A 25,050-nucleotide genomic window follows, 5' to 3' on the forward strand; every position below is an offset into this window, starting at 1 on the left:
TTTACTATATAGATTAGTACCTTGGAAAAGTGACTAGGGTTGTGTGGTTTTTTAGTTCAACCTCATTCAACACTGTGTGTTTAAAAAAGATCAGCTACTGCTTTATCCAGCTATTGATTACTGGATAACAAGTTAAATCATCCTCTATTTACATAACGTTGGCAGATAAGTATACGATGGGCCACCAAGTAAGAGGTCTGAGATCAATACACTGAGCAAACACCAATTATTACTTGACAGGAGAGGAGATCTCTGGAAGGTAAAGTGATGTCATAGTTGTACACCTCTATACATGAGCAGCAAGGACCAGGTTAACAGCAGTGGTGCTCACTGGTTCGTTAAAACACCTTTTGTATCTGTCTTTTGGCTGACGGGATTAGAGAGATCTGTGAACTCTTAGTAACCCTTTACTTGAGCACAATTCATATATCTGAAAGATCTATCACAGCCTTGGTTGAAAGAAGCCAAACCTGCTTGTGTCTTTTCCGTACTGTCATATACTTATCGTGAGATTGAATTTGGATTCATTTTTCTGCACAACTTCAACTTATATAGGCATTCATCCAGCCCCTCAAGAGAGTGGCTGCTTTCCACTGAAGCTGAAAGATCCCACAGTCCACTTGGCCTGACCCTCGATGGGCCTCTAGTTCATCTCACTCTTCTGTTTTACTGCCTACTCACCCCTATAGTGCCGCTAGATGTCCTCTGGGCACCTTCCGAGCTTAGTCAGTTCCTTGTCTTTGAAAGAGAGACTGGCCTCAGCTAGGAGCTACTCTGGACAGGCACTATGGATAGGGACTGTCTCAATTTGGGACCGTCAACCTGTGACAGCCCCAAACAGTTTCCTGGAGAGACTTGTCTCCAACATCCTGACCTGTCTTCATGATAGGTACCTCAGGACATGAAAAACAATTCGTGCAAAACACCACACAGTTTTAGTGGACTGCAACACATTTCATTGGTTTGGATACTTTGAACTGAAAAGAAAAACGTAACAGCTATTAAAAGCCGATGGCCACCCTATGGGTCCTAACTCTCAAGAAGGATAATGGGAATGTGGCAGTATGTACCAGAAGGGCCAGCAGTGTATGTGCAAGCCACCCTCCATACTTACAGACCTACAAAGGAGTTCTCAAATACATCTATTTCAAAATATTAGGAAATATAAGGCCCAAAGTTACCCCTTGTGTCATCTGCATCTGCAAAGACAATGTAGATGAGTCTTTTACACAGAGAGTAGGTAGGTCACCTTAGAAAAGCCTACATGAGGATACAGAAAACACATTTTAGCTACAGTAACTTTGGAATTGCTTGAGAAAAATACAGCTGGCATTTAAATCATGGAAACTGTTGCATTTTCAGATGGCAACAGACCATCACTGCTGGTCCTTAAAGAAGGATTAATTATAAAAGCTGTGCCCTGACTGGCTAACTTACAGATCAGAATATCCAGTAGGCAAGATGACTCTATTTTATTCTGGGAACAATATTTGCCTCGTTACCCAGACTCCGCTTCATCTGCAATAAACATAAATTCACAACAAATCAAAATTTAGTATTTTTACACAATAAATTCAAGTTTTTCTCTATTAGCTATTCCCAATAACCCTCTATTTCTGAACCAAGCAGAACAGTTCCACAGAAATGGTTCCGTATGAGTATTTCAAAAATATTACAAAAACAACTTAATGCCTCGGAAAGCTTGAGGAGTCCATGATATAACCACTGTTACACAGCTATCCCTTCATGCTGCAAAATAGTTTCAGTATCATTCCCAGCACCTAGTACAAACATTCACGGTTATAGTGATGTTCACAGTCCTCCCGTACCCTCATTTGATACGTTTTCTCTGCAGGAGGGTTGTGATGCTCATTACGGTACAATGGATACTTGTGAAGGGGTCATCATGTTGTAATAAGCATCTGGACAGCCATGGGGAGAGGGAAGCATTCTTGCTGCATGCAGGCAGTCATTGGGGGAAGGTTACACTTCAAGATGTTGGCACTGCTGTTGATACTGTTGATAGCATTTTCAATGGAAATACTGTTATTAACAAAATATTTTCTCCACCCTTCTTTATTTCTTATGACTCAAGAGAGCTGGCAGTGAAACAGGGGAATTCCATTGCTCACATATTTTAAATGGTAAGAGGGATGATGCTTTCAAATGACCTTTTTGTAACACATTTTGAGAAGTTTGCCTTTTGCTTCACTGCAGAGTTCTCATTTTTTAAAGAATGTATCCACGTACTCTTGATTATTAAGGAAATTTCTTCCTAGTGCAGTAGCTTTAAAAGGTTTGTTTGTTTACAAGTCTATGTACTCGTATCGGTCAATATTTTCCTCCAGTACTAAGAAGTTAAGACATGACTTGCACCTACCAATATAGTATTACATAGAAGATAGTACAAAGAGAACTTTGAAATGAGAACAGTGCATGAAATGGGCAACTGCAGTTCTGCACAATAGAAAAGACCATTCTAAATGAGGGACATCTGTAACACAAGTTACCTTGCCATCCATCTCTAACGTTGAAAAGTATTTCTTATATCTGGCCTTAAAAAGAAGATATTCCGACTCAATAAAAGTTGTAATGAGCCTAGCTCAATATTGATGAAAGACTTATCTCAAACAAAAGGAATAATTTATTTTTCCTAAACTGTAGAGAACTATCCTTTTAAAAATATATGCAACATTCATTTTTAAAAGCCTGTGATTTTCACCTTTAAAATTATCTTGTCGGCTGAGCTGACAAAATTGATAAAAGTTAAGAGAGAACCTAGCCATGTGTCATGTTCTTTTCTGATAACAATCCCCAACATTTCTCACTCTTGTAGTGGTCTGTAGTTTATAGACAGCTCCAAGATGGAATTGCAGGGAAGATGCCCTGTTACCGTTACACCCAGTCTTCATTTAGTACAGCTGAGAGGTCGTGCATCCAAAACTGCATTCCACAGTATTTCTTGTAAAGACAGTGTCACGATTGTCACATTGCACCCATAATCATAATTAAAACTTCCTCTCAGACTTGATGTTTAATGAATATCCAAAATGTTTATCTGGTTGACTGTGATTGGTCTGCTCATTTCAATAACCACACAGTCCCCTGCAGATGCTTACAGCCTGATGCTGCATCAGGACAGCAGATAATGGTGTGGCTGGTATGCATACAATATCCTTTTATAATAAAATCAGAGGTGTTTAGAAGCACATTAGCAACCCACCTGGATGCATTTGTTTTGAAATTCTGCCATCAACCCGTGTTGAAAACTGGATATAAGAGTTTGATCTGGTTCTAAAAGTATTTGAAATTGCACACAGTCTGTTGGATTGCAACAGTTTAACAGAGCATCTTAACAAATAACGAGTCTATAGAACTGAAATTAAACATAACCCATCACCAATATATCTCATTATTATAGTGGAATTTCACCAGAAATATGAATCAATATATGTTATTTTATTAGAAGATTTTTCCCATAAAAGAATGGAGCAGCTCGTATTATTTTATAATCGACTCTATGCTGAGATTTTACAATTTTTATAACAGAGTGCAAGCCAGGGGAAAAAAAAAAAAAAAAAAGACCCACACTCCCATACACAACCCAAAGTTGGGGTTGAAACACTCTGATCCAGATATTAATTATGTCTCTAAAGATCTTATTTTCTTGGCTCCCCTCTTTCATCATAAAGTCAGTCTTACCAATTTTGGATACTAGCAAATGATCCTGATCATATAATACCATCTAACAAAAAACAGTGTAAAGGAAAGAGGAGAATCTCTGACATTTTTCTCAGCTCCAACTGCAGTTTTGAAAGAATCTGTAATGCTCAAGAATCATATTACTCAAGAAGAATTCCTCAAGAATCATATTACTGCACTTAACAGCTGTTTGTGAAAACATTCTTTCTCTCCATTTGCCATCCTTGTGTTTAAATAGCTATGTATACTTACATGTGTATGTATGCATGTATGTATGTCTGTTTATAAAACCATTCACAGCAACAGAAATGTCAGAATTAGAAGTATCCTACCATTTGTAGAATGGCCAAATTTTGCAATATTGTCAAAATCACATTTGTACAGAAGTTTTTCAAACTCAGAATCTATCTCAAATTCTTTATTTCCAAAAATGTGGCTTTTGCTACAGATCTTTCTTCGTTGGTTTGGGGATATAAAATATGGTGAATAAACAGATGAAAACAAAGCCTTCAAAAATAATCAAAATGCTGACCTACTTAGCACAACACAGGGAAGTTTGAATGCAGTCCCAGGATAGAGTACAGCTATTGCTTTTTGTCAGGGAAGACAGCAGAGATGTCTGAGTATTGTGAACAAAATAAACTTCAGTTCTTGTTAATGCCTACTGGGGGCCAGAGCCAAGAATCAAAGCCCACCGATTCTGCTGTCACTGGTGCAGGATCTACCACACACTCCCTGAAGGGCAGCACCCCCAGCAAAGTGGGGGATTTCCAGATATCTGGCAGAGACAGAACCAGCTTAAGGGCTAGAGCAGCAACCTCATTCCCTACAGCTTGAAGCCTCAGGCAGCTACCTACTTTGCTTATGCTCATATCAGTTGTGCAATATAAAGGGAGAAAGAAGGAGATGCACATCCTGACAAATTACTAGATCTGATGTGCTCATCAGGACCTGCAAGTAAGCAAGCCTTGCCTGAGGTCTAGCACTGCGTGGGAGATAGAGCTACTGACAGTGCTGTATTGTTAGAAAGATTAAAAAAAGCATAATATCGTACTAAACTGTGGGGTTTTTTGTTGTTGTTGGATACAGCTGTTTATTAACAGAAACATTCAAGGCACAGGATTGCAAGGTAATACTCCTACTGTTCTATTGAAAGCATAGAAAAGAATATAGCAGGACATAAGCAGTCCAGCAACTTCTTGGAATACGTTACAGACCTTTTTTTTTTTTTTTTCCGGAAGGCTGGAAGAGCAGTTATACAGGAGCCTTTTTATATCTGATCCTTCATGAGAGAGAGAATCGAGTTGCAAATGTAGGTGGAAGAACGCAACGTGTGTTCGAGGAGCTCTCTCCTCTCCTAGGAGAAGAAAAGACAGAGTAAGCACCATGGACTTCAAGGAAATTAATTTTGCAGTAATGGTGAGTGTGTTACTACTTGTTTACAAGGAAGAGAAAGTAAGGCAAGAGAAAGGAGCTACTGATTTTCTGCCAGCTGCAAAGCTGGAAGCAACCCCGTTGATGAAATCATCATCTCCAGGCTGTGCCTGCTGGGCACAGTCTGCTGGACTGAGCATGAAGGTGGAGTCTTTCATGTGGAAACTGAGGTGCCTCATGCCATCTGACCCAGAAGACAGCCAAAAGCTGCCTCATATTCAAAGGCTCATCTGTAATTGCAAATCAGAACAAATCTAGTTCATAATCTTAGAAAATAAGTACATTTTCTCCTGTCCTGGAGAGCAAGTTTTATTCAAGAAAACTTTACAGTCTTGTTTCAAGCTGAACTGGTCTTTCATCTGCAATAAGGGTAATTAGTAGAAGAAACAAAGGCATCGATTTATTCTTATGCCTCCTGCTAGGTTTTTTCTTTGACTAGTCAGTTGTCTAAGTATTAATGACATAGATGGTCCATGACTCCTGCCAAGTTTTTCTAAATATTGTTGACAAGCTGAAGGGCAACATGTTGTGTGGATAGTGGGTCAGGCTTAAGTAAATCTCAGTTCCAGGTTTCTAATGCATATCGGTGTTGCAGCTATCAAGTTTGTAATTCAAGTTTGTAATTTAAGAGCAACAATATCACATACATGATTTATCAAGAAATGACAAGTGGAATCATTTTGGATCTTGAATAATGATGGTGATGAAGTAATGGTAATTGCATGCCAAGAACCAAAATCGATGACTATTTTTGGCAGACATAAAACCCAAAACCTTTATTTCTGTATTAAGGGGCAGGAGGTACATAGTCTTATGCATCCAATGGGAAAAGCGGCTATGTATTTTCAATATGGCATGCAAACAGCTCTGTTTACAATTAAGACTATGCCAGATTTTTATCTTCAGCTACAACTTCCACAAATTATCCCTTCTGTCCCAAGTGGAGTTTGTCAGCAATTGCAATAAGACAACCAAATAACATGAATCATACACTACCTCAAGAGCTTAAAAATTTTAAATGTTTTCCCTTCCTTCCTTCCTCTCCCTCAAAGGAACCATTCATTTAATTTATTAAAATCTGATTATTTAGTTGTTCCTAACATTGAATGAAACTTAGGGAAGGACATGAAACCAATATTTTGATCATCCAGGTGCAAAAAGAAAATTTGTTTCATTTTTTTGAGGGACCCATTTGAGAGAAGTTTCCTATACATCTATTAGTAGAGTTGCAAGGCTCTGCTATGTTTTTCCATAAATTCACTGAGTTATAAAATTTGGAACACAAATGTGAGACTGGTACCCACAATTCATTTAGCAACCTGTCAAACTCCGCCTTTACATCAAAAGGTTGTTCAGGAGCCTGAACTGCAATCTGTGGCAAAATAAGTCTGTCACACAAACTCCTTGTAGAATACATTCCAAAGATCTTATAAATAGAAAAAAAGATGATTCTCTCTTACCCCATACTGATTGGGGACGAATCACCTTTCTTGGGGACTAAGACAAAAGAGGCTCGTAAACGGTTTAACCTGAGTATTGAGAAAGTTACAGCAGACAGTATAAAATAAAATCTTGAGGAAATGTGTGGAAGTTAACAAGATGTACTATCTGGTGAATAAAAAGATTGAGGAAACTCAAAGCACAATGACAAAATTGTAGATGCAGGGAGGGGAGCTTTCATGACTTATGATCAGAGTAGGAAATTATGAGAACTATCAAAAGCTGGCCATGCTGACCAAGGAGCAACGAAGACACAGGTTGGCTATAGACCCAGAGGTTTGTCCAAACTTTACACCAGACTGCAAACACACAACACATAACAGCAGAACTCTCTCATTTACCCTTACACATATTGAGAGTGCAATCCACAGTGGTGTAAATCCACCATACTGTGAGTGGATGAAGGCACTTTCTCACTCGGCAAAGCTGCTCCCTGTGCCTCCAGACAGACACTCGACTTCTAGGACATATGGTCAAGTACTCAAAAGAACATCACCAAGTTTCATCATACATTTCTACAAAGGAGGGATAAGGGTAATTAAGAAGACATTTATTTGCTTTTAACTTCATCGCTTCTCATACAAGTGTTTGACATCACAATTTCACATGTTTTTATAGCAACTTACAATGAACATCTGACCACCTGGTGAATGTGATGTGATTGCAGTTGAACAGAGCCACATCACTCAAAAACAAAGCTGATCATGCCAAACACTTACCTTTCCATGACACCATGTGTTTTGCATACCACATCACCTATGCTATCTCAGCAGATAAATGCATTTTATGTTGCATAGACACTACTTTCGCACTTCTCACTTTGAAAATTCAGACTGTCCCAGCACCACAGACTGCCTCTGTTTTCTCCAAGAGAAGACACAATTAAGGAAATCTAAAAGTTATTAAAAGACTGTTGTGATTTTAATGCCTGGTATGTCCAGTTTAGAAATAGAGATTCCCCCCCACTTGGAAGAAGGAAGCAAACACATATGTGCAGAGAATCACAGTCATGATGCTCAGTCTAAATCACAAAGAAATCTTGCCTATATGGTCTTCAGACCTGTGTAGTTTTTTGCAGGGCTATTGAAACAGAGTATTTTCCCTACAGGTGCCTTTATTGAGAGAGTTCATCTCATAATATGTGGATCATCTCCGTATCATTGTATTTTTCGTGTCCATTTAAAAAATATGGAGGTTTCTCCGCTCCTTGGTACTTCCACAGACTCCCATAGTCTTAGAAAAAAATCCTCCATGTCCTTGAGGCAAGGAATGAGTTTCCTTTCTCATTTTTTAGAGGCCATAATTTGTAGCTGTTTGAAGCAATTCAGGGGTTTGATGTTAAGAGTTCTAGCAGAAACAGTTCCTGGTGCCCCACTAGAAAAAATAAAGAGGATGAAGGAGGTAAATCCTGTCTCTTAAAACTTTCTTTCCAAAGATATGGCAAGCAGGAGTAGACAGATGTATCTTTTACAATATGCAAGAAAGGAAGGTAATGAGTTCCTCCTACTAGTCATATCTTGCCAGAAAATATCCTTCTTTCCCCAGAAAAAAAATCCAGCCCATTTGTCCATCAACATTTGTACTATATTGTTTTCCTACTGTTGTAAGAATAGAGAGCTGATCAGATAATAACTGTTTGAACATCATGGCTGTTATTTGTCAAATAGGACAGTTGATCCATAGCACTCACCCACTGAAAACAAAAATTTTACTATTGCAAGATTTACAAAAAGCTAACTTAACTATGAAAAATAATGATGCATCATGCTCTTATATTTGAAGCCTTGCAGCAGAAAAATGAAAATCCTTTCAAGAAGTCCATGTTTACAAAACAAGTAGAACAGAACATGATTTTATGGCCCCAAAAACATCTAAGAACAAGGCTAAGGCTGGTTTTAGCAGTTTCTTAAGGTATACATTACTATGACCAAAAAACACTCCAGGTTTTGGGGTTTTTTTTGCATACTACACCAATTCAAACCAACACCTTCTAGACTCTAGTGCTCTATAAGTGCTCCGTGTTGTAACCAGAAAGATTCTCTAACTGGAAGAGGTATCATGAGATCTCTACCATCTCAACCTACTCTGCCACAGGTGAAGCGGACAAGACCAGATTGGATTTGGACTGGACCTGGGCTGACCTGCTAAAAATCCAATCTCCACCAATAGTCACACCAACAAGCTTCCCGCTGTTTTACTGTGATTGGGTCTGCCCTTGCACTGGTGCCACATCAGTGACTTGAGACTTGCCCCTTGAGTTTCGTAACTCCAGTTATTTTCTGATAGCTGTCCCCTGAGCTCATGCACTGTCAACTCTAGGTCTAACTATCTATCCAGCTTTAATGCTCTGAATATATAGCCTTCCAGAGGTTGATGCATGGAGGTAGTCCTCTTAAAGGCTGTACCACTGGAGGTTGAGCAAGGTATTAATCAGTGCAGAACTGGTTACGCGATTTTACTTCCACAAGCAGCAGGGCATGTAGAAAGCTCTCTCACTGAGGAATCCCACTGAAGCCAGACAAAATGAGAGTGTGAAAAGCTTCTGGCAGGAGGGAGGCAGCTTTCAAACATCTTTTGTGAAGCCATCTGCGCTTTAACTGATATCTATCAGAGCATGTATATACCTAAAATGAAAGACAGTCTTGCAAATAAATCACAGGATTCGTACTACAATAGTGATGTAATTAAGCATGTCTTGAGAAAAATTTATAAATATGTATTTTTATATTTTACATATATTCATACAGAAAAACAAATTTATAACTCTTTCCTAAAAAAAAAACAGTCCAGTAGTTCTTCTGATAAGTAATCCTCTGCAGCCATGCATGATCAGAAGGACTCAGAATGCTTAAAAAAAACTTCATGCGTTTATCTGAAAGTCAAGATACAGTAATTCGTTTTTTTTTCTTCCTGTTATTTACTTCACAGATTCAAGGTCCTTTAAGTTCTGTATTTCAAGCCAAGATCTTTAAAGTTGCTTTTAAAAAAATTAAAGAAAAATATTTTCATGCAATCTCACAATTCTAGTAGACTGGGCTTAAATGAAAGTATCCAATGTCACAAATTCAGATGAAATAATCTTGCTTAACATTAAAGAAATAAAATCTTGACATGTTTTCTAGGGGAATCACTGGAATTGGGCTTGATGAATCCAACATAAAAAGGAAAAATCAGAACTGAAAGTCCATCAATAAAAAAGTCCTGGCAAAGGTGATCCTAAAGAGATCACTTCTATATTGCAAGGTGAAGTCTTGACTCAAAGAAGAGGTAAGACACTGAACTCTGCAGCCCACATGAACTTGTTCTCTTTCCTGCCTGCAGCCTGGCTGCATTTTAGGCTCAGAGCAGCCACCCTGACCTTGGAGAAACTGAAGTGCCCTTTGGGCTGTTGTATCCATAGCTTCATCTATGCCTTATTCTTCCAGATCTGCAAGTAGCTTGGATGAACCCTGCCAGACCAAAGCCTAGTCTTGAAAGGGTGGGAATAGTGGACTAGTAAGCAGTTCTGGACTTCTGACTGGATTTGGGCACGTGCTAATGAGCAAACTAAAATTAAAGCCAGGAAGGTGTTTTGAGTATATTAGTTAATTTTTTTTAATGTTTTAGGATGATTTCTCACAAGCTGATAGATGAATTCTAAAACTAAGATACTTCCCTTAAATAGGGTAATTCTCCTCTAAATCACTTTAGGAATAAAGGTATTCCTTAATTCTCTATAAAAATATATACTTTTGTTGTTTTTGTAAGGAACTTTGATGTATATGTTTATTATTGTTCACTTTTGTCCATCCTAGAACCTCAAAGCCCCAGAATTAAGGCTCTGATTGTATGGAGGGCAGTAAGAAACCAAAAGACAGAAGGTCTTACAATCAGAGTATAATGTACATCCCCTTGGAATGCATTATTGTCAAAGGAATTGTCTAAAATACTAAAAGGACCTTTGTTTGCATGTAGATTTCTCTCTTCTCTTAAGCTGTTTGTTTAGAAATGGGTCACTTAGCCTAGCAGATGTTTCCTCAACACAACATATTTGTGTCACAGATGAAGAAAACTTTCCACCAACTCCCTAGTTTGTATTGATTATCATTTAATAATCCATTATATTTCTTTCTAGAGCAGACAGACAATTAACTAAAAATTCCAGTTGTTTGCCTGTGTTTTTCCCCCACCTCAATTGTGCAGATACACCGCTACGTGGAATTTTAGTTCTGTCCTAATAAAAAAATATAAACTCCACATGAATGGCAGTTTCAAGCCAACAGAAATTATTCAGGAAACATCACTTAGCTGGTTTACGCACCAGAATGTAAAATGAGGCCTTTCTTTTTCTGTGCTACCAGTAAAGCTGAGGCATTCACCGCTTTCATTTCACTTCACTCCTTTTTTCTTCAGTTACCATAGAAACCAGGGTGCCAGTCAGTCTGCAGAAGAGGCTGCCATTGCAGGTGGTTTGCAGATAAATATTAATAATGAATAAATCACTAAATAAATAGGACCCGTATTTCCTCAAAAAGGCAGCAGTAAAAAGCACATCACTTTGCATTTATGTTGTTGGCTCAAGTAATTTGGCTACCGAGACTGTATACAAAACATTTACTGCCTTAGAAAACAAGCATGCGTGTATTTCTTGTACCTGGCAAGCCCATTGTGTATATTTACAACCTCCTCTATTGCAGTCAATTAAAATATTGAAACAACATAAACCAATCGAGTTGAAGAGAATGAATCCTCAAAAGAAAGAGAGAATAAGAGAGAGAGTGTGCATGCACACACATGCAGCTATTGACTTATTCATGTGCCTGTTCAGCTTTTGTGCCTGGGATTAATAAAACTTTGGGTCCTATTTGTACAGTGATCCCTGTTGTTCTGAAGAGATTTAAATTAATATAACCTTTATAAGATCCCATAAGATCCTCATAGAAAAGCTGTTGAACTATGGGCTGGATGAGTAGACAGTGAGATGGATGGAAATCTAGCTGAACAGCCAGGCCCAGAGCATGCTGATAAGTGGCACAGAGTCTAGTTGAAGGCTAGCAACTAGCAGTGGACCCCAAGAGTCAATATCATCCCTTCCTGTTTAAACAATGATCTGGACTATGAGGTCTTAGCATTCCCTCAGCAAGTTTGCTGATGATAACAACTGGTAGGAGTCATGCTGCCATCCAGAGAGACCCAAACGGCTGGGAAATAGGGTTGACAGAAATCTGTTGAAGTTTAACAGGCGAAGTGCAAAGTCCTGCACTTGGGGAGGAACAACCTCAATGCACCAGTACGTTCTGGAGCCACACGGATAGAAAACAGCTTTGCAGAAAGAATCTGAGTGTCCTGGTGGACACCAAGTTGGAGATAAGCCACCAATGTGCCCTTGTAGAAAGAAAGTAAATGGTATCCTGAACTGCACTAGGCAAAGTGTTGCCAGCAGGTGACTCTTCCCCTCTACTAAGTACTGGTGAGGCCACATCTGTATTGATGGGTCCAGTTTTTAGGCTCCTTAGTACAAGAAAGGACAGAACATACTGGAAAGAATCCTGAACAAAAGACCACAAAAATGTTGAAGAGACTGGAGCATTGCTCCTATGAGGAAAGGCTGAGAGACCTAGGACTGTTTAGCCTGGAGAAGAGGAGGCTCGAGGTGGATCTTATCAATGTGTATAATGCATGAAGGGAGAGTGCAAAGAGGACAGAGCCAGGCTCTTTTCAGTGGTGAACAGTGACAGGACCAGAGCCAATAGCACAAATGAAACACAGGAGGTTCCCTCTGAACATGAGGAAACGCTTTCTTAATGTGAGGATGACCAAACTCTGGCACAGGTCACCCAGAGAGGCGGTGAAGTCTCCATCCTTGGAGACCTTCAAAAGCCGTGTGGACATTGTTCTGGGCAGCTGTCACTTGCCTAAGCAAGGGAGGTGGACAGATGGTCCCTTCCAATGTCAACCATTCTGTGATTTTTTGAACTATAGCAAGCATAGAATCATCACCTCTCCCTGAAGAGTTTACCATTCCAGGCTTCAATCCAACAAAGTTAAATAGAGTCAGTGGCACTCAGCATCTCCTACAATATCAGACCTGTTAGGCAAAAAAAAAAAAAAATTATTAAAGAACATCTCTCAGTTTTCCTTGCTAGGATATGGAACATCTTTGTCGTGTCCTGTCACTTCTTATCCACTGTTCCAGAAATTGCTCCTAGATTTTACTCTATCATTCTGAGAAAGAGGAAAACAAATCTTTTCTAATGCGCTACACGTGAAAGAGTTTGAAATCCTGCACCAGCTGATGTAAACAACCCAAAAAATAGCAGCTGGAGAACACTATTATGAGTCCGGGAATGGTCACAGCTTTTGCTCAGAAGTTGAATGATAATTTCAGCAGAAGTTTGATTGGAAAACTGCCTTCTCTTCCTCTATCATCACCTTTCAGCCTGTTCCAGTTTATGCTCCTGAGACCTCACTGAAAGTCATTATCAGGGAAAGCAACTAGGGAAGGTTTGCTTCACATGTTATTGTTCCAGAATAGTTAATGGTTTCTCGATAGCACAAGCATTACATTTTCTTGTCCTGAAGGAAAAGAAAAGAAAAGACAAAGAAAAGAAAAGAAAAGAAAGAAAAGAAAAGAAAAAGAAAAGAAAAGAAAAGAAAAGAAAGAAAAGAAAAGAAGAAAAGAAAAGAAAAGGAAAAGAAAAGAAAAGAAAGAAAAGAAAAGAAAAGAAAAGAAAAGAAAAGAAAGAAAAAGAAAAAGAAAAGAAAAGAAAAAAGAAAAGTAGATAAACAAAGACACCTCTTATTTACCTGCATCCCTGGGGTACAAAACTGAATTTTGTGGTGATATCAGAGTCAATTTCAAAGATACCTGGGGAAGGAGGAAGGGAGGGATGGGAGAAACAGCAAGAGTTTTTGAGATGAGAAGTTTCAGAAAGGAAAGAAAGATTGAAGAGGAGGGAGAACTGGAGTTCTGTTTCAGGAAGGGGGCCAGTGGAGATCAGGATATTGCAGGGGATTATAGGCATCATGGGGCTCTGTGCAGGTTTAGGGGAACCCTCCATCTCTTGCTCTCTCTTTCATTATTCCCTAAATCCCCAGGGCAATAAGAAATACCTTCAGCCTACCTCAATTCTAAGGTGTCCCCTCCGGAATTACGGGATTACAACTCTAATTCTAGAGTTGGTTACTATTCAAAAAGGAAATTCTGGAGGCACAGGAGGGAGCTGTCCCTGTGTGCCGGAAGTCGAGCCGCCGGGGTAGAAAACCAGCTTGGATGACAAGGAGATTTGGGAACATCTCAAAGAAAAAGGGATGCCTATAAGTCTTGGAAGAATGGGCAGGCATCCAGGAATCAATACAGGGAGGAAGTTAGGACATGTAGGGAGATAATCAGGGGGGCAAAAAGCCCAATTGGAACTTAGACTAGCCAGCTCTGTAAGGGACAACAAAAAGTCTTTCTATAAATATATTAATAACAAAAGGAGGGCTAAAGATCACCTCCAGCCCCTACTGGACTCAGGGGGTGCGTTAGTCACTAGGGATGAGGACAAGGCTGAGGTCCTTAATGCCTTCTTTGCCTCAGTCTTTAATAATAAGGTTAGTAGTTCCCAGGTGAGCTGGCCTTCGGTGTCTGAGAGCAGGGAGGGAGAGCAAATCGAAGCTCCTGTAATCCCAGAGGAACGGGTCAAGGAACTGCTCCTTCGGCTGGATGCCCACAAGTCTATGGGGCCTGATGGTATCCACCCAAGAGTCCTGAGAGAGCTGGCGGATGTCATTGCCAAACCCCTGTCCATTATCTTTGGACAGTCTTGGCTCACTGGGGAAGTTCCGCTGGACTGGAGGCTGGCGGATATTACCCCCATTTACAAAAAAGGGCGGAAGGAGGATCCGGAGACCTACAGGCCTGTCAGTTTGACCTCGGTAACGGGCAAAGTCATGGAACAGGTTATCTTGAGTGCTATTAATGAGCACATACAGGTTAACCGGGTGATCAGGCCCAGTCAACATGGGTTTATGAAAGGCAGGTCTTGCCAATCAAACCTGATCACCTTCTATGACAGGGTGATCCGCCTGGTTGACGAGGGAAGGGCTGTGGATGTAGTTTTCCTAGACCTCAGTAAAGCCTTTGATACAGTTTCTCATAGTGTTCTGGTTTCGAAACTGATAACTGCTGGCCTGGATAGGCACACCCCTCCTTTGGGTTAAAAACTGGCTGGACGGCCGGGCCCAAAGAGTGGTGGTAAATGGGGCTAAATCCGGCTGGAGGCCGGTCACCAGTGGGGTTCCCCAGGGCTCAGTGCTGGGTCCAGTTCTGTTTAACATCTTTATCAATGACCTGGATGAGGGGATTGAATGTACCCTCAGTAAATTTGCGGACGACACCAAGCTGGGAGGCTGTGTCGATCTGCTCGAGGGTAGGGAGGCCCTTCAGAGGGATTTGAACAGACTGGATCGTTGGGCTGAGGCCAATGGCATGAGCTTTAATAAGGCCAAGTGCAGAGTCCTTCACTTGGGGTATAAAAACCCCAAGCATCGCTATAGGCTCGGGGAAGAGTGGCTGGAGAGCTGCCTGGCGGAGAAGGACCTGGGGGTGTTGGTTGACTACCGGCTTGATATGAGCCAGCAGTGTGCCCAGGTGGCCAAAAAGGCCAATGGGATACTGGCGTGTATCAAGAATAGTGTGACCAGCAGGAACAGGGAAGTGATCCTGCCCCTGTACTCGGCACTGGTGAGGCCGCACCTGGAATATTGTGTCCACTTTTGGGCCCCTCGCTTTAAGAGAGATATTGAGCTCCTGGAGCAAGTCCAAAGAAGGGCGACTAAACTGGTCAAGGGGCTGGAAAATAAAACTTATGAAGAGAGGCTGAGGGAGTTGGGGCTGTTTAGCCTGGAGAAGAGGAGGCTGAGGGGAGACCTGATTACGGCCTATAAATACTTGAGAAAAGATGGTGGGGAGTAGGGGAAGGACTCTTTACATTAGTGATGGGTGATAGAACAAGAGGAAATGGGCATAAGCGTAGTCAGGGGAGATTCAGGTTGGATGTTAGGAAGTATTTCTTCTCTGAAAGGGTTGTCAGCCACTGGAATAGGCTGCCCAGGGAGGTGGTTGAGTCCCCATCCCTGGATGTGTTTAAGAATAGGGTGGATGATCTACTTGAGGATATGGTTTAATGGGGATTAGGGATGGTTGGACTCGATGATCTCTAAGGTCTTTTCCAACCTAGAAATCTATGAATCTATGAATCTAATTCTTCCTCTCGCCATCCTTCCCTTTGTAGGCAGTTTCCTCCTCTGCTAATCTGCTGCCATGACCAACAGCTTATTTGGTTTATGATTTCCTAATTTTCCATATTTGGTCCCTAAGCAATACAATGACAACTGTTAACACAGGATAATGAACTTGATGAACTTCAGGTTATGACCCAGCATAACTCTTCTCATGTCAATACTATATATATCAGAAAATTTTCAGAAAGAGAAGCACTGGGTTTAGGGGTTTTTTTAGGAGGTTTTACATTTTTTTTTTAGGAACTAGTCAACAGGAAGTTGAATTTCAGAGCTCTAGTGTAATCTGCTTAGCAAAAATAGAGAATATAGTAAAAGCAGTGGAAAACATGGATATCTCTTCCTCTGTGTAATGAACTGCACACTACAATCTGTGTCCATCAATGAATTTTCTACCTTCTTATTCCAGAACTGAGACAGGGCTCACTGCTTTTAAAGGCATCTACAGACTCCTGGGTTATTGGAGGTAGGCCAGCATGCCTACAGGACAAGTTGAAAAAAATGAAATTTATCCCTTATTGATGTGCAGTCTTCTGTAACTGCAACCATTAAAGAAAAGATTTGACACCATTAGTTGTAAAATTCATTCTAGAAAAGTTGATATATATATGAGATAGTTAAATAAGTCATTCATGTTAGCAAATTTTCAGAAGTAATATTTACATTCTAAAGAGGAAAAATAAAAGAATTTTGTAAAATGGATCAAATGACAGAAATCAAAATGTGAACCTTGTATTACTTATATATTAGACTTTAAAAAAAAAAAAAACACTCTGATTTGGAGCTGCCAGTGAAGGACTTCTGAAAAGGCAAACAAACTGTTGCTTCTGGTTTTGTTATTAATATCTCATTTCAGTCTGAAATGTCACTTGGATATTGAGATTATTGCACAATATGAATTGTATAGAAAAAAACTCATTTCTGTAAGATAAATGTGCTGTTATATTTTCAAGCAGGCAAGAACTTTTATAAAATTTGTACATGTAAATGGAAAAACAATTATATTGGTGGAGAAATCTAAACCACATCCTTTTGTACCCTAACCATCTACCCACTAACAGAAAAGAGTTGTCAGAAGAGTATTTTAACTCTGAGTGTGTCTGAAGTTTCAAAATAGGCTGTTCTTTTTCTCATCTAGTGACCACATACATAAGTAGAATGTAGGAATTTTTGGGTTTAGGTTTCTCTTTCTGGGCAACAAAAAAAGAAGCCTCTACTGTGTACCTCCATTTAGGCAAAAGTTGGATTAAAAGAATGTCAACTTTACAAAGACAATGAACCCCAAGAATATCTAGTGAAAACGGAGACAGTGTTGATCATCTCTGAAATATATTCATGCATGATCTGCTACTTTCCTTTCAGATGGAACAAAAGTCTGAGCACTTGGAACCTGGTTATCCAAACTTTGATTTAATTTAGATTTGGACTCTGTTCAAGTCTATCTGTACTCAATGCAAATGTTAAAGAACCCAGAAACAAATATGGATTAGAATTGGCAATTCTCATCAGGGCAAAGCTCCCCTGAAATCAGTGTAAATGTGCCTCAATTAAGTTTCCAGACTAGAACTTACTTGGAATTAGAGATCATAAACAGCTGCTGCATGTTCTGTAATATTTGTCTGTAAAATTTTCTCAAGACAGAATCTTAAATATGTAGTGCATGTCTTAATGAGAAGAGAGGAAAACTTGGTTTTGATTTGGTTTTATGAGGGTAAGAATACTGATGTCATAGCTTAAAATGGAAAAATATCCTGTTATGTTAATAGCATTATATCACATAATTTAACCGCTTGCTGAGATGGAGAAGAAGATACCAGAGGCCCTTGGTGGTAGTTACCACACTATTATAATTTCGTGGCTTGTGTTCTAAGCCTGGTAGAAATCTGGAAAACAGATGGAAGGAGACTGTGTAGCCCTGCAAGTTTCAAGGGAACCTGGGTTATATAATTTATACTAGTCCTTTCACTAAAATACAATTGTGACTGCAGACCAAAATAATATAGAACCTCTGAGCAGGTGAAGGCAGAGCAAATGCTCAAAAGGAGATGATAGCTAGTGGGGAGTAATTATGAAGAACTGAGATAACGTGAGTAGTAGCCACTGTGGGCCTAAAGGCTGTCTATCTTCATTACTCCATACCTGAAAGCTTTACAAATTAGCTCTAGAAGAGACTCTATTATTTTGGAAATGCTAACTCCTGATTTAGCAAGTGGGAAACACATATAGGTCCCTGGGATTTCCATTAGAACATCTGTCCACTGAGTGGGACCAGTTAAGGAGGAGATACAAAGAGAGCACTGGTTCTCTCAGCTGGCTTTGGGTACAGCATCGTGGCTCAGCAGAGGTGTACTATGGTTTCATTTCTCTTCAGAGTTAGTATTTTGAAACTGTTTCCCTTGTGTTTTAATTGATCTTCTCTCATTTCCTTGTCTCAGCTTTTAGTGGGCATTTCCAAAGGCAGCTTTGAGGCTAGCGAGGTAACTCCATGCTCCCTTCCTACACTCCCCATGAAGAAAGAGGATTCTCCAGAGGAAGCACCAAATCCTACTGTACCCACTCTGAATCACCCTCTGGAGAAGTCTTGCTTTCCCCATGGGCTATCAGGAGACCTCAGGGACATTTATCTCATTAGTAGTCTACAGTGGCCATTCTGAGAATTTCGCTTGTGTGTTTCCACATTTCCCTCCTGGTTTTGTAAGTTAAACAGAAACCATGGGATAGATTCACTCCTGCTCTAAGCTTATTGATGTCAGCAACGTTTTCTTCTAGAGAGGAACTCAATCCCATCATTTGTATTTAGCCTAACTCTGGAGTGAGTTTTATTTATTTGTGTTCATTACCATGACATTTAATTAGCTGTATTCTTACAAAACACATTCAGGTACTTTTCCTTTCCAGAAGAAAGAGGGTGTGTGATTTTTTCAGAAACATCCAAGTTACTTAGGAGTTGAAGTGTCACTGAAATCAGTGGATGGCTTCTGAAATTCAGAATAATGATCCCTCATTCAGTACTTATCAGGAACATCAAATACCCACAGCCTCTACATTCAAGAGGCAGAATGATGTCAATCACCACATCACTGAACCTATCCCTAGGCAAGTAATATATTCCGGAGCCAACTGAGTCTGATATTTTAATTACAGCTCATATTAATTTATTAAAGCTTAATGTTGGTTTCTGTGAAGAAGCAAGGGAAAATGACAACATTGCAAAACTAGGACACAGTTATCCTATTTGCTGCGCCTGCCACCTACTTTTACAGCCAGCCATGTAATATATTTTTGGCAACCTAGCTACACCGTTTCGCTTACATATGATGTTCCTTAATATAAGTGCTAAATGACTTCAGTATTTCCTGGAAACTCAGTGGTGGTGAGCACGGATTACTCCTCAGATGCTGTAGATGGCACAGGACCATAAATATCAGCAGGATTGTCTGCACTGCCTTGCATAGGCTTTGGATCACATTCATAATGAGAGCATACATTTGGAAAAACCTTTCCATGGCTACCTGGGTTTCACACGAAACAACAGGAACAGAAAGCAAGACATGTCTCTGAGTGCATGTTTGGGGATGGGTTAGGGAGCACCAGCCACGTACTTTCTGGTGATCTGGGAAGTCTCCTCTACCTTTCTTTGGGAATCCACCTGAAAGAAAGCAGGATGCAGAACCTGACTGTGTATCTGGAGCAGAAAAACTGAAAGAGAGACTGCAAGAACACAGCATCATTTTGATATTTTAGAAGGGAGTAACAGGAGTCAGTATATTTTTTCCTTTCATGAACTCAAGTATGAATGCCTTTTGCAATCTCTATCCACCGTAAAATAAACAAAAGAGTTGGTGAAGAACTGTAAAAAAATAATACTGTTCATTTGAGCACGTACAGAAGCAGTAGATTTCTGCAGGTCTTGCTATCTTGTCCCCAGAAATATGCTTTTTTCTTAGTAGCAAACGGGCAGCTACAGCTTTACTGACCTTGACTTTTATTTATGTGTTGCTTACAGTGGTTTGACAACAACTTTGATTTATTCCTGGATTCCAAACTGAAATAATAATTTTTTCTTCTCACTGAAGCAATTCTTATTCTGCTTCTACAATAACAAGCACAAAAAAAAAGAAAAAAAAGAAAACCAAATGAGCCCCAGTGTTACATGTAAAAATATGCTATGAACCAGCTTTACCACAGCAAAACCATTTGGAAAAAAACTCATCATAAACAAATATAATCAAAAAGATGAGCAATGAAGTGTAGTGACAGTTGAGCTTCTAAAAGTGATTTATCAGCCAGGCTCGCAACAAAAAATCTCAGCTACTTTGATTACCTACGTTTTGTCAGAGTTAACAGTGTTCTTTACATCCTGGACACTTTCACTGGCTGAGGTTTGTCTTCTGTTCGTCATATTACACACTCCTACAGCCACAAGCCCTTAAGGAAAAGGACCAAAAGGGCTCTAGCAGCTGGTTCAGACACATCCAATAAAACCTTGTAGGTAAATTAGGTTCAGATAGTCAGAGAACCACAGAGAACATGCATGTTTTTAAGCGAAATATGAACACTTTCTGTAACAGCTTTGCAACACTTCCAAGTAACAAATATCTTAGTAGCAGTAGGCTTTGAAAGCTAGCAAACTGTCTCGCAGTCCCAGGAGAAAACCTAACAATACACAAATGAAAACAAGAAAAGAAAATTTCTTGCAAATGTTTCATGTACCACCAACTGGTTTCATGTACCACCAACTGATTGCCACACTCAGAAAGGCATGTAAGACAGAAAATCTGCAATTTCAATTGCCACTTTTTGTATGTTATTTGACTGAGTGAATTGTGAACAGTTCAAGGATTTGTTTCACCTACAATTAATGTCAAAAGGTTTCACTTCTTATTTTAACATCTTAAAATTAAGAAATCTATCAAGTATCTAGATTCCTTTTGGCATTCCTGATACAAGATTCTACTAGTTGCAGCTGATTCAAGAATGCCTTTACAATGCTATTTCTTTTCAGTGTCCTATGTGGGAAAACAAAAAAAAAGTAAAACCATTTTCTGTAAAGTGAAGTAAATTTGTTTATCCCTTCAACATTACATATGTAAAGTAGATTTCTATCTAAAACACGTATTCTTTAATGTGGCATTATTGCTGTTATTGATCTCTTCTTTGCATTTGTTGATTACAGACCCACAAATGAAAAATATATTATTTTGTATAATTAACTATGGACTCTAGAGTACAGAGTGAATATAGATCAGAAAAGGTTTACTACAAAAGGTATAAGTTAGTCATATAAATTAAAAATATAAGTAGGTACTCATTTGAGTTGCACTTGCAGAGTAATTGTCTACCTTGAGGAAAAATTACCTTATCTTCAGTGTCACAAAGCTAAAAACAAGCACTGTCAAAATATCTTTCCTTGCAAATGTAAATTCAATATCTCCACATTTCAGTACTTCTGAAACTATCTTTTGTATCCCAACAACTCTTCTGTGAAAGACTTTTTTTACCCTGCTTGTCACAAAAAAAATAAGGCATATAATTGCTGAGATGAACTGTGTCTGCTTGTGAGTCTATCCTGCTAATAACTATTGAAGCTTTTATAGAATCACAGAAGGGTCCCCAGAGGAGGGAACTCTGGAAGCCATCTGGTCCAACTCCCCTACTCAAGCAGGGTCACCTGGAGATGATTGCCCAGGACTGTGTCCAGATGACTTTAGAATATCACCAAGGATGGAGACTCCACAACCTCTCTGAGCAACCTGTGCCAGAGATTCGGTCATTTTCATGGTGAAAAAGTGTTCCCTCATCTTCAGAGGGAAGATGTTTCACATCTTGAAACATCAAACATGTTTCAGTTTGTGCCCATTTTAACTCACTTCAATTACATGTGAAAGGGGAGAGGACCCAGGGCACTAACCTGAGTGAAAGAAAATTTCTTCCACTCCAGTGGTCAAAGGAAAAATTCCTTTCTGTGGGCAGCTTATTCTGTTCCCTGTAGTTGCAGATTATTGCAAATAAAACTAGTGTCCTCAGTGGCCTTGGAGAACCCAGTCCTGTAGGGCAAAAGGTAACTTCATCTATCAGTGAACCAATCTTGTCGAGATCTATAGGTATACACTTATGAATATAAATTTTGCCAGAACAAGGTTGATTTCTTTCAGTGGAAGGCGAGTGTGTAACATAAACGTCTCTATTCTTCACCAAAGTTGAAGCTTTCTGGAGTAGCTTCTGAACAAAGCTCTTCTGTGTCTCAGCAGCTCACAAGAAAACGATCAAGTTTTTCAAGAATTATTATTAATGTTACAGGGTGAGGATCCATCAGGTAACCATACAGTGGACAGCCTTCCAAGTCCTGAGAAAGTGAGCAGGCTTAGAGTCTTGGGAATTTGTGGCGATGCTTGAGTTTTGCTTTGTGCAGGAGTTAATACAGAGGCAATTTTGACAATCGAGCTGAAGGGAACTTTACTCCTGTTAAAGTCATAACTTAGTGCAGCCTTGCTCCCTTAGAACTAGACAACGGTAATGTGCTAAGATTGTTTATATGATCCCTGACCAGCACACTTTAGGGCTTATATAAACTGAGAAAGTTACATAGCCAGAGCTCCAATATCACTGATTAAGATCTTCTCAGTAGAAATCAGCCAGAAAGATATTTGCAATAGCAATTGAAAAGCAATTGCAGAGAAGCAAGGATGGTCTCAGAGTATAAATTTGTCTCAAAAGTGAATAAGTACCTAAAGTTATAAGCTGGTTCAATTGTAACTTTCCATATTACCGAAGTTTAGACAAAATGGGTAGATGGACTGTAATCCGTATTCTGTTCCACTTATTATTCAAGTTTCACACTGCAGCAGTCGGACGCTTTCCATATGCACAGAGAACAGCATGATTAGGAGCTGTCAGATGCAGTTTTTACCTTCTATCATCTTTTCCTTGATTTTTGGCACTCAGCTTGCGCTGGCAGGCTGAGGTTGCCCCATCTTTATTTGGCCAAAAATTGTGCCTTGCTTTCTTACTTAGTGATTAGGGAAGAGGGTGAGTTTGTGAGAGCCTCAGGTTTGTGCCTCTGCCCCAATGAATATTTGCTTATTCAGGAAAGAGACTGAGAGAGACAAAGATTATCATTGAATAGTTTCACTTTAGCAGGTGTGTGGGATGGTTATCTGTGCTGTGGAAAAAAAATTAAGATAATTTGAACCTGGGTGTCTACAAATCAGTGGAGTATCTTATTGTCATGTTCTTGTCTGTTCGGGGCTGGTTTTCTGTTTTTTAAAGAAAGAATTGTGAAAATTCTTGGGCTTGTCACAGTGGAGAGGAGGCATAGTTTTTTTTTTAAATCTCAGATTCCTAAGAGACCTGAAATCACTACTGGGGGCCATTAATTGGACAAACAGAGTACCTCTCTATTTTCTCATCTCTTAATCATTCAGTCCAGCTTTTTGTAGAGACAACTTGGTGCTAGTATGTGTTGATGGACTTTTCAGATGCGTCACTTGGAACACGTACAGCAAATAAAATTCAACCAGCAACAATATTACTTTCAATTAAGGAAAGTTCACTGCTACATGCAGTGAAAAAGTCCAGAGGTCAGAAAGATACAAGAGTTCCACAAAAACACCGCTCTTCTGTGATACAATCAGATTTAAAGAACTTTTTAAATAAAAGCGTACACATTTATTTATTCATTTGTACATTCTGTCTTTGGGGCAATAAAGCTTTCGAGACCAGGCGTCTGATGGCCTCCATGGGAGCCACTGAGGACCACGGGCCAGCAGTAACAGCTAGTCCTCTTTGCTAACAGCATGTCCGTGCAGATTTAATGGAGACCTTCAGTCTATAATAAATACAGCCAAGGGAAATACAGGCCTAGAACAGTCTACTGGCTCATTATTAATACATTGAGATAGTCTGGACCTGTGACCTCTTTACTGAATCTTCCTCCCTCCCTCCCACAATATCTTTCTCTGCCTGTGCGCATGGCGGGAGCCCTCCTGGACTTTGCGCATACGGAATCACAGGTGTGGTGTCTCACCTCACGCTCCTTTCGTCACCCGTGCCCCAGAGCCCCTTGCCCACCGGGACAGCACCCTTTGAGAAGACAGAACATGCAAGTGAAACCAGCCTGTGTGTGCCCCGCATGCAAACGCTGCTCCCAAACAGAAGGGATGTGATTTCATCTGGTAGCGTATATTGTGTGAGGCTTAATAAGAAAACAAAAATGCAAGAAAACTGTATCAATCATGCAGACACAGCAGGAAAAAAAAAAAAAGAGAGTGGAGTATATTGGATCTTTTTTTTGTTATTCTTTTTTCCCCTATTACTTACAGCCACTAAGCAAAAGACTAGCAGATTTAAGTGCTGTATAAAAGTGAGTAGCAAGGCAAGTGCAGGGAACAATACATCTGAAGGAAAAGGACTTCCAGAAGCAGTCTCAAGTTTTTTTGTGTGAGGCCTGGAAGCAGATAATCTCTGCTGAGTAAAGATAGCCATTCAGCTCAGATCAGTCGACTATGCTGCTGGAGGAGGAAAATGGGGAAATCGTTTCATTGTCATTACTGGGGAGCCACCAGATGCTTGAGATTCCATATATTTGAGGGATAAATCTTTCAAAAGCTTCATTGACACTGGGGTATGTCAATAATTCAACGTATTAGTTGGATGCAAATACTGCACAATAAGGTATGCAAAGAAAACTGTAATTGGGAATGCCGGGGCGAAGGGGGCTCTATCTTCTGACTGAGCCCATTGTTGAACTCCAGGCTGAACCTCCGACCCTTTACTTTGGAGGGACACAATAGGCTTTGATATGAGATGGTGGGAAACGGGCTTGGAGGCTCATTTCACATTCAGCTGCAATTCATCAGCTTGGCTGGGACTTCTAGCAGCTTTAATGACCACTGCAATTGATGGTTAAATCAATTTGTGACGGTGACAGCATGGCTGGCCCCTAGACTGTAACAATTCGGGATTACAAGGGGCAGAAAGGGCCCCGTTATTCAGACGTGCGTGGTTTCTGCTCGGCTCAGAGTGGGAACAACAGTGGGACAGAGTCTCACAAAACGAGGCCTGGAGAATGTACACATTCACTCCAGTTGACTACACACCACCACGGCTTCTTCATAGCACGATGAGGCGGGTTAAAAAAAAAAAAAGCTT

The sequence above is a fragment of the Tauraco erythrolophus genome, chromosome 2 (assembly GCF_009769465.1).
Source record: "Tauraco erythrolophus isolate bTauEry1 chromosome 2, bTauEry1.pri, whole genome shotgun sequence".
NCBI classification, from domain to species: Eukaryota; Metazoa; Chordata; class Aves; order Musophagiformes; family Musophagidae; genus Tauraco; species Tauraco erythrolophus.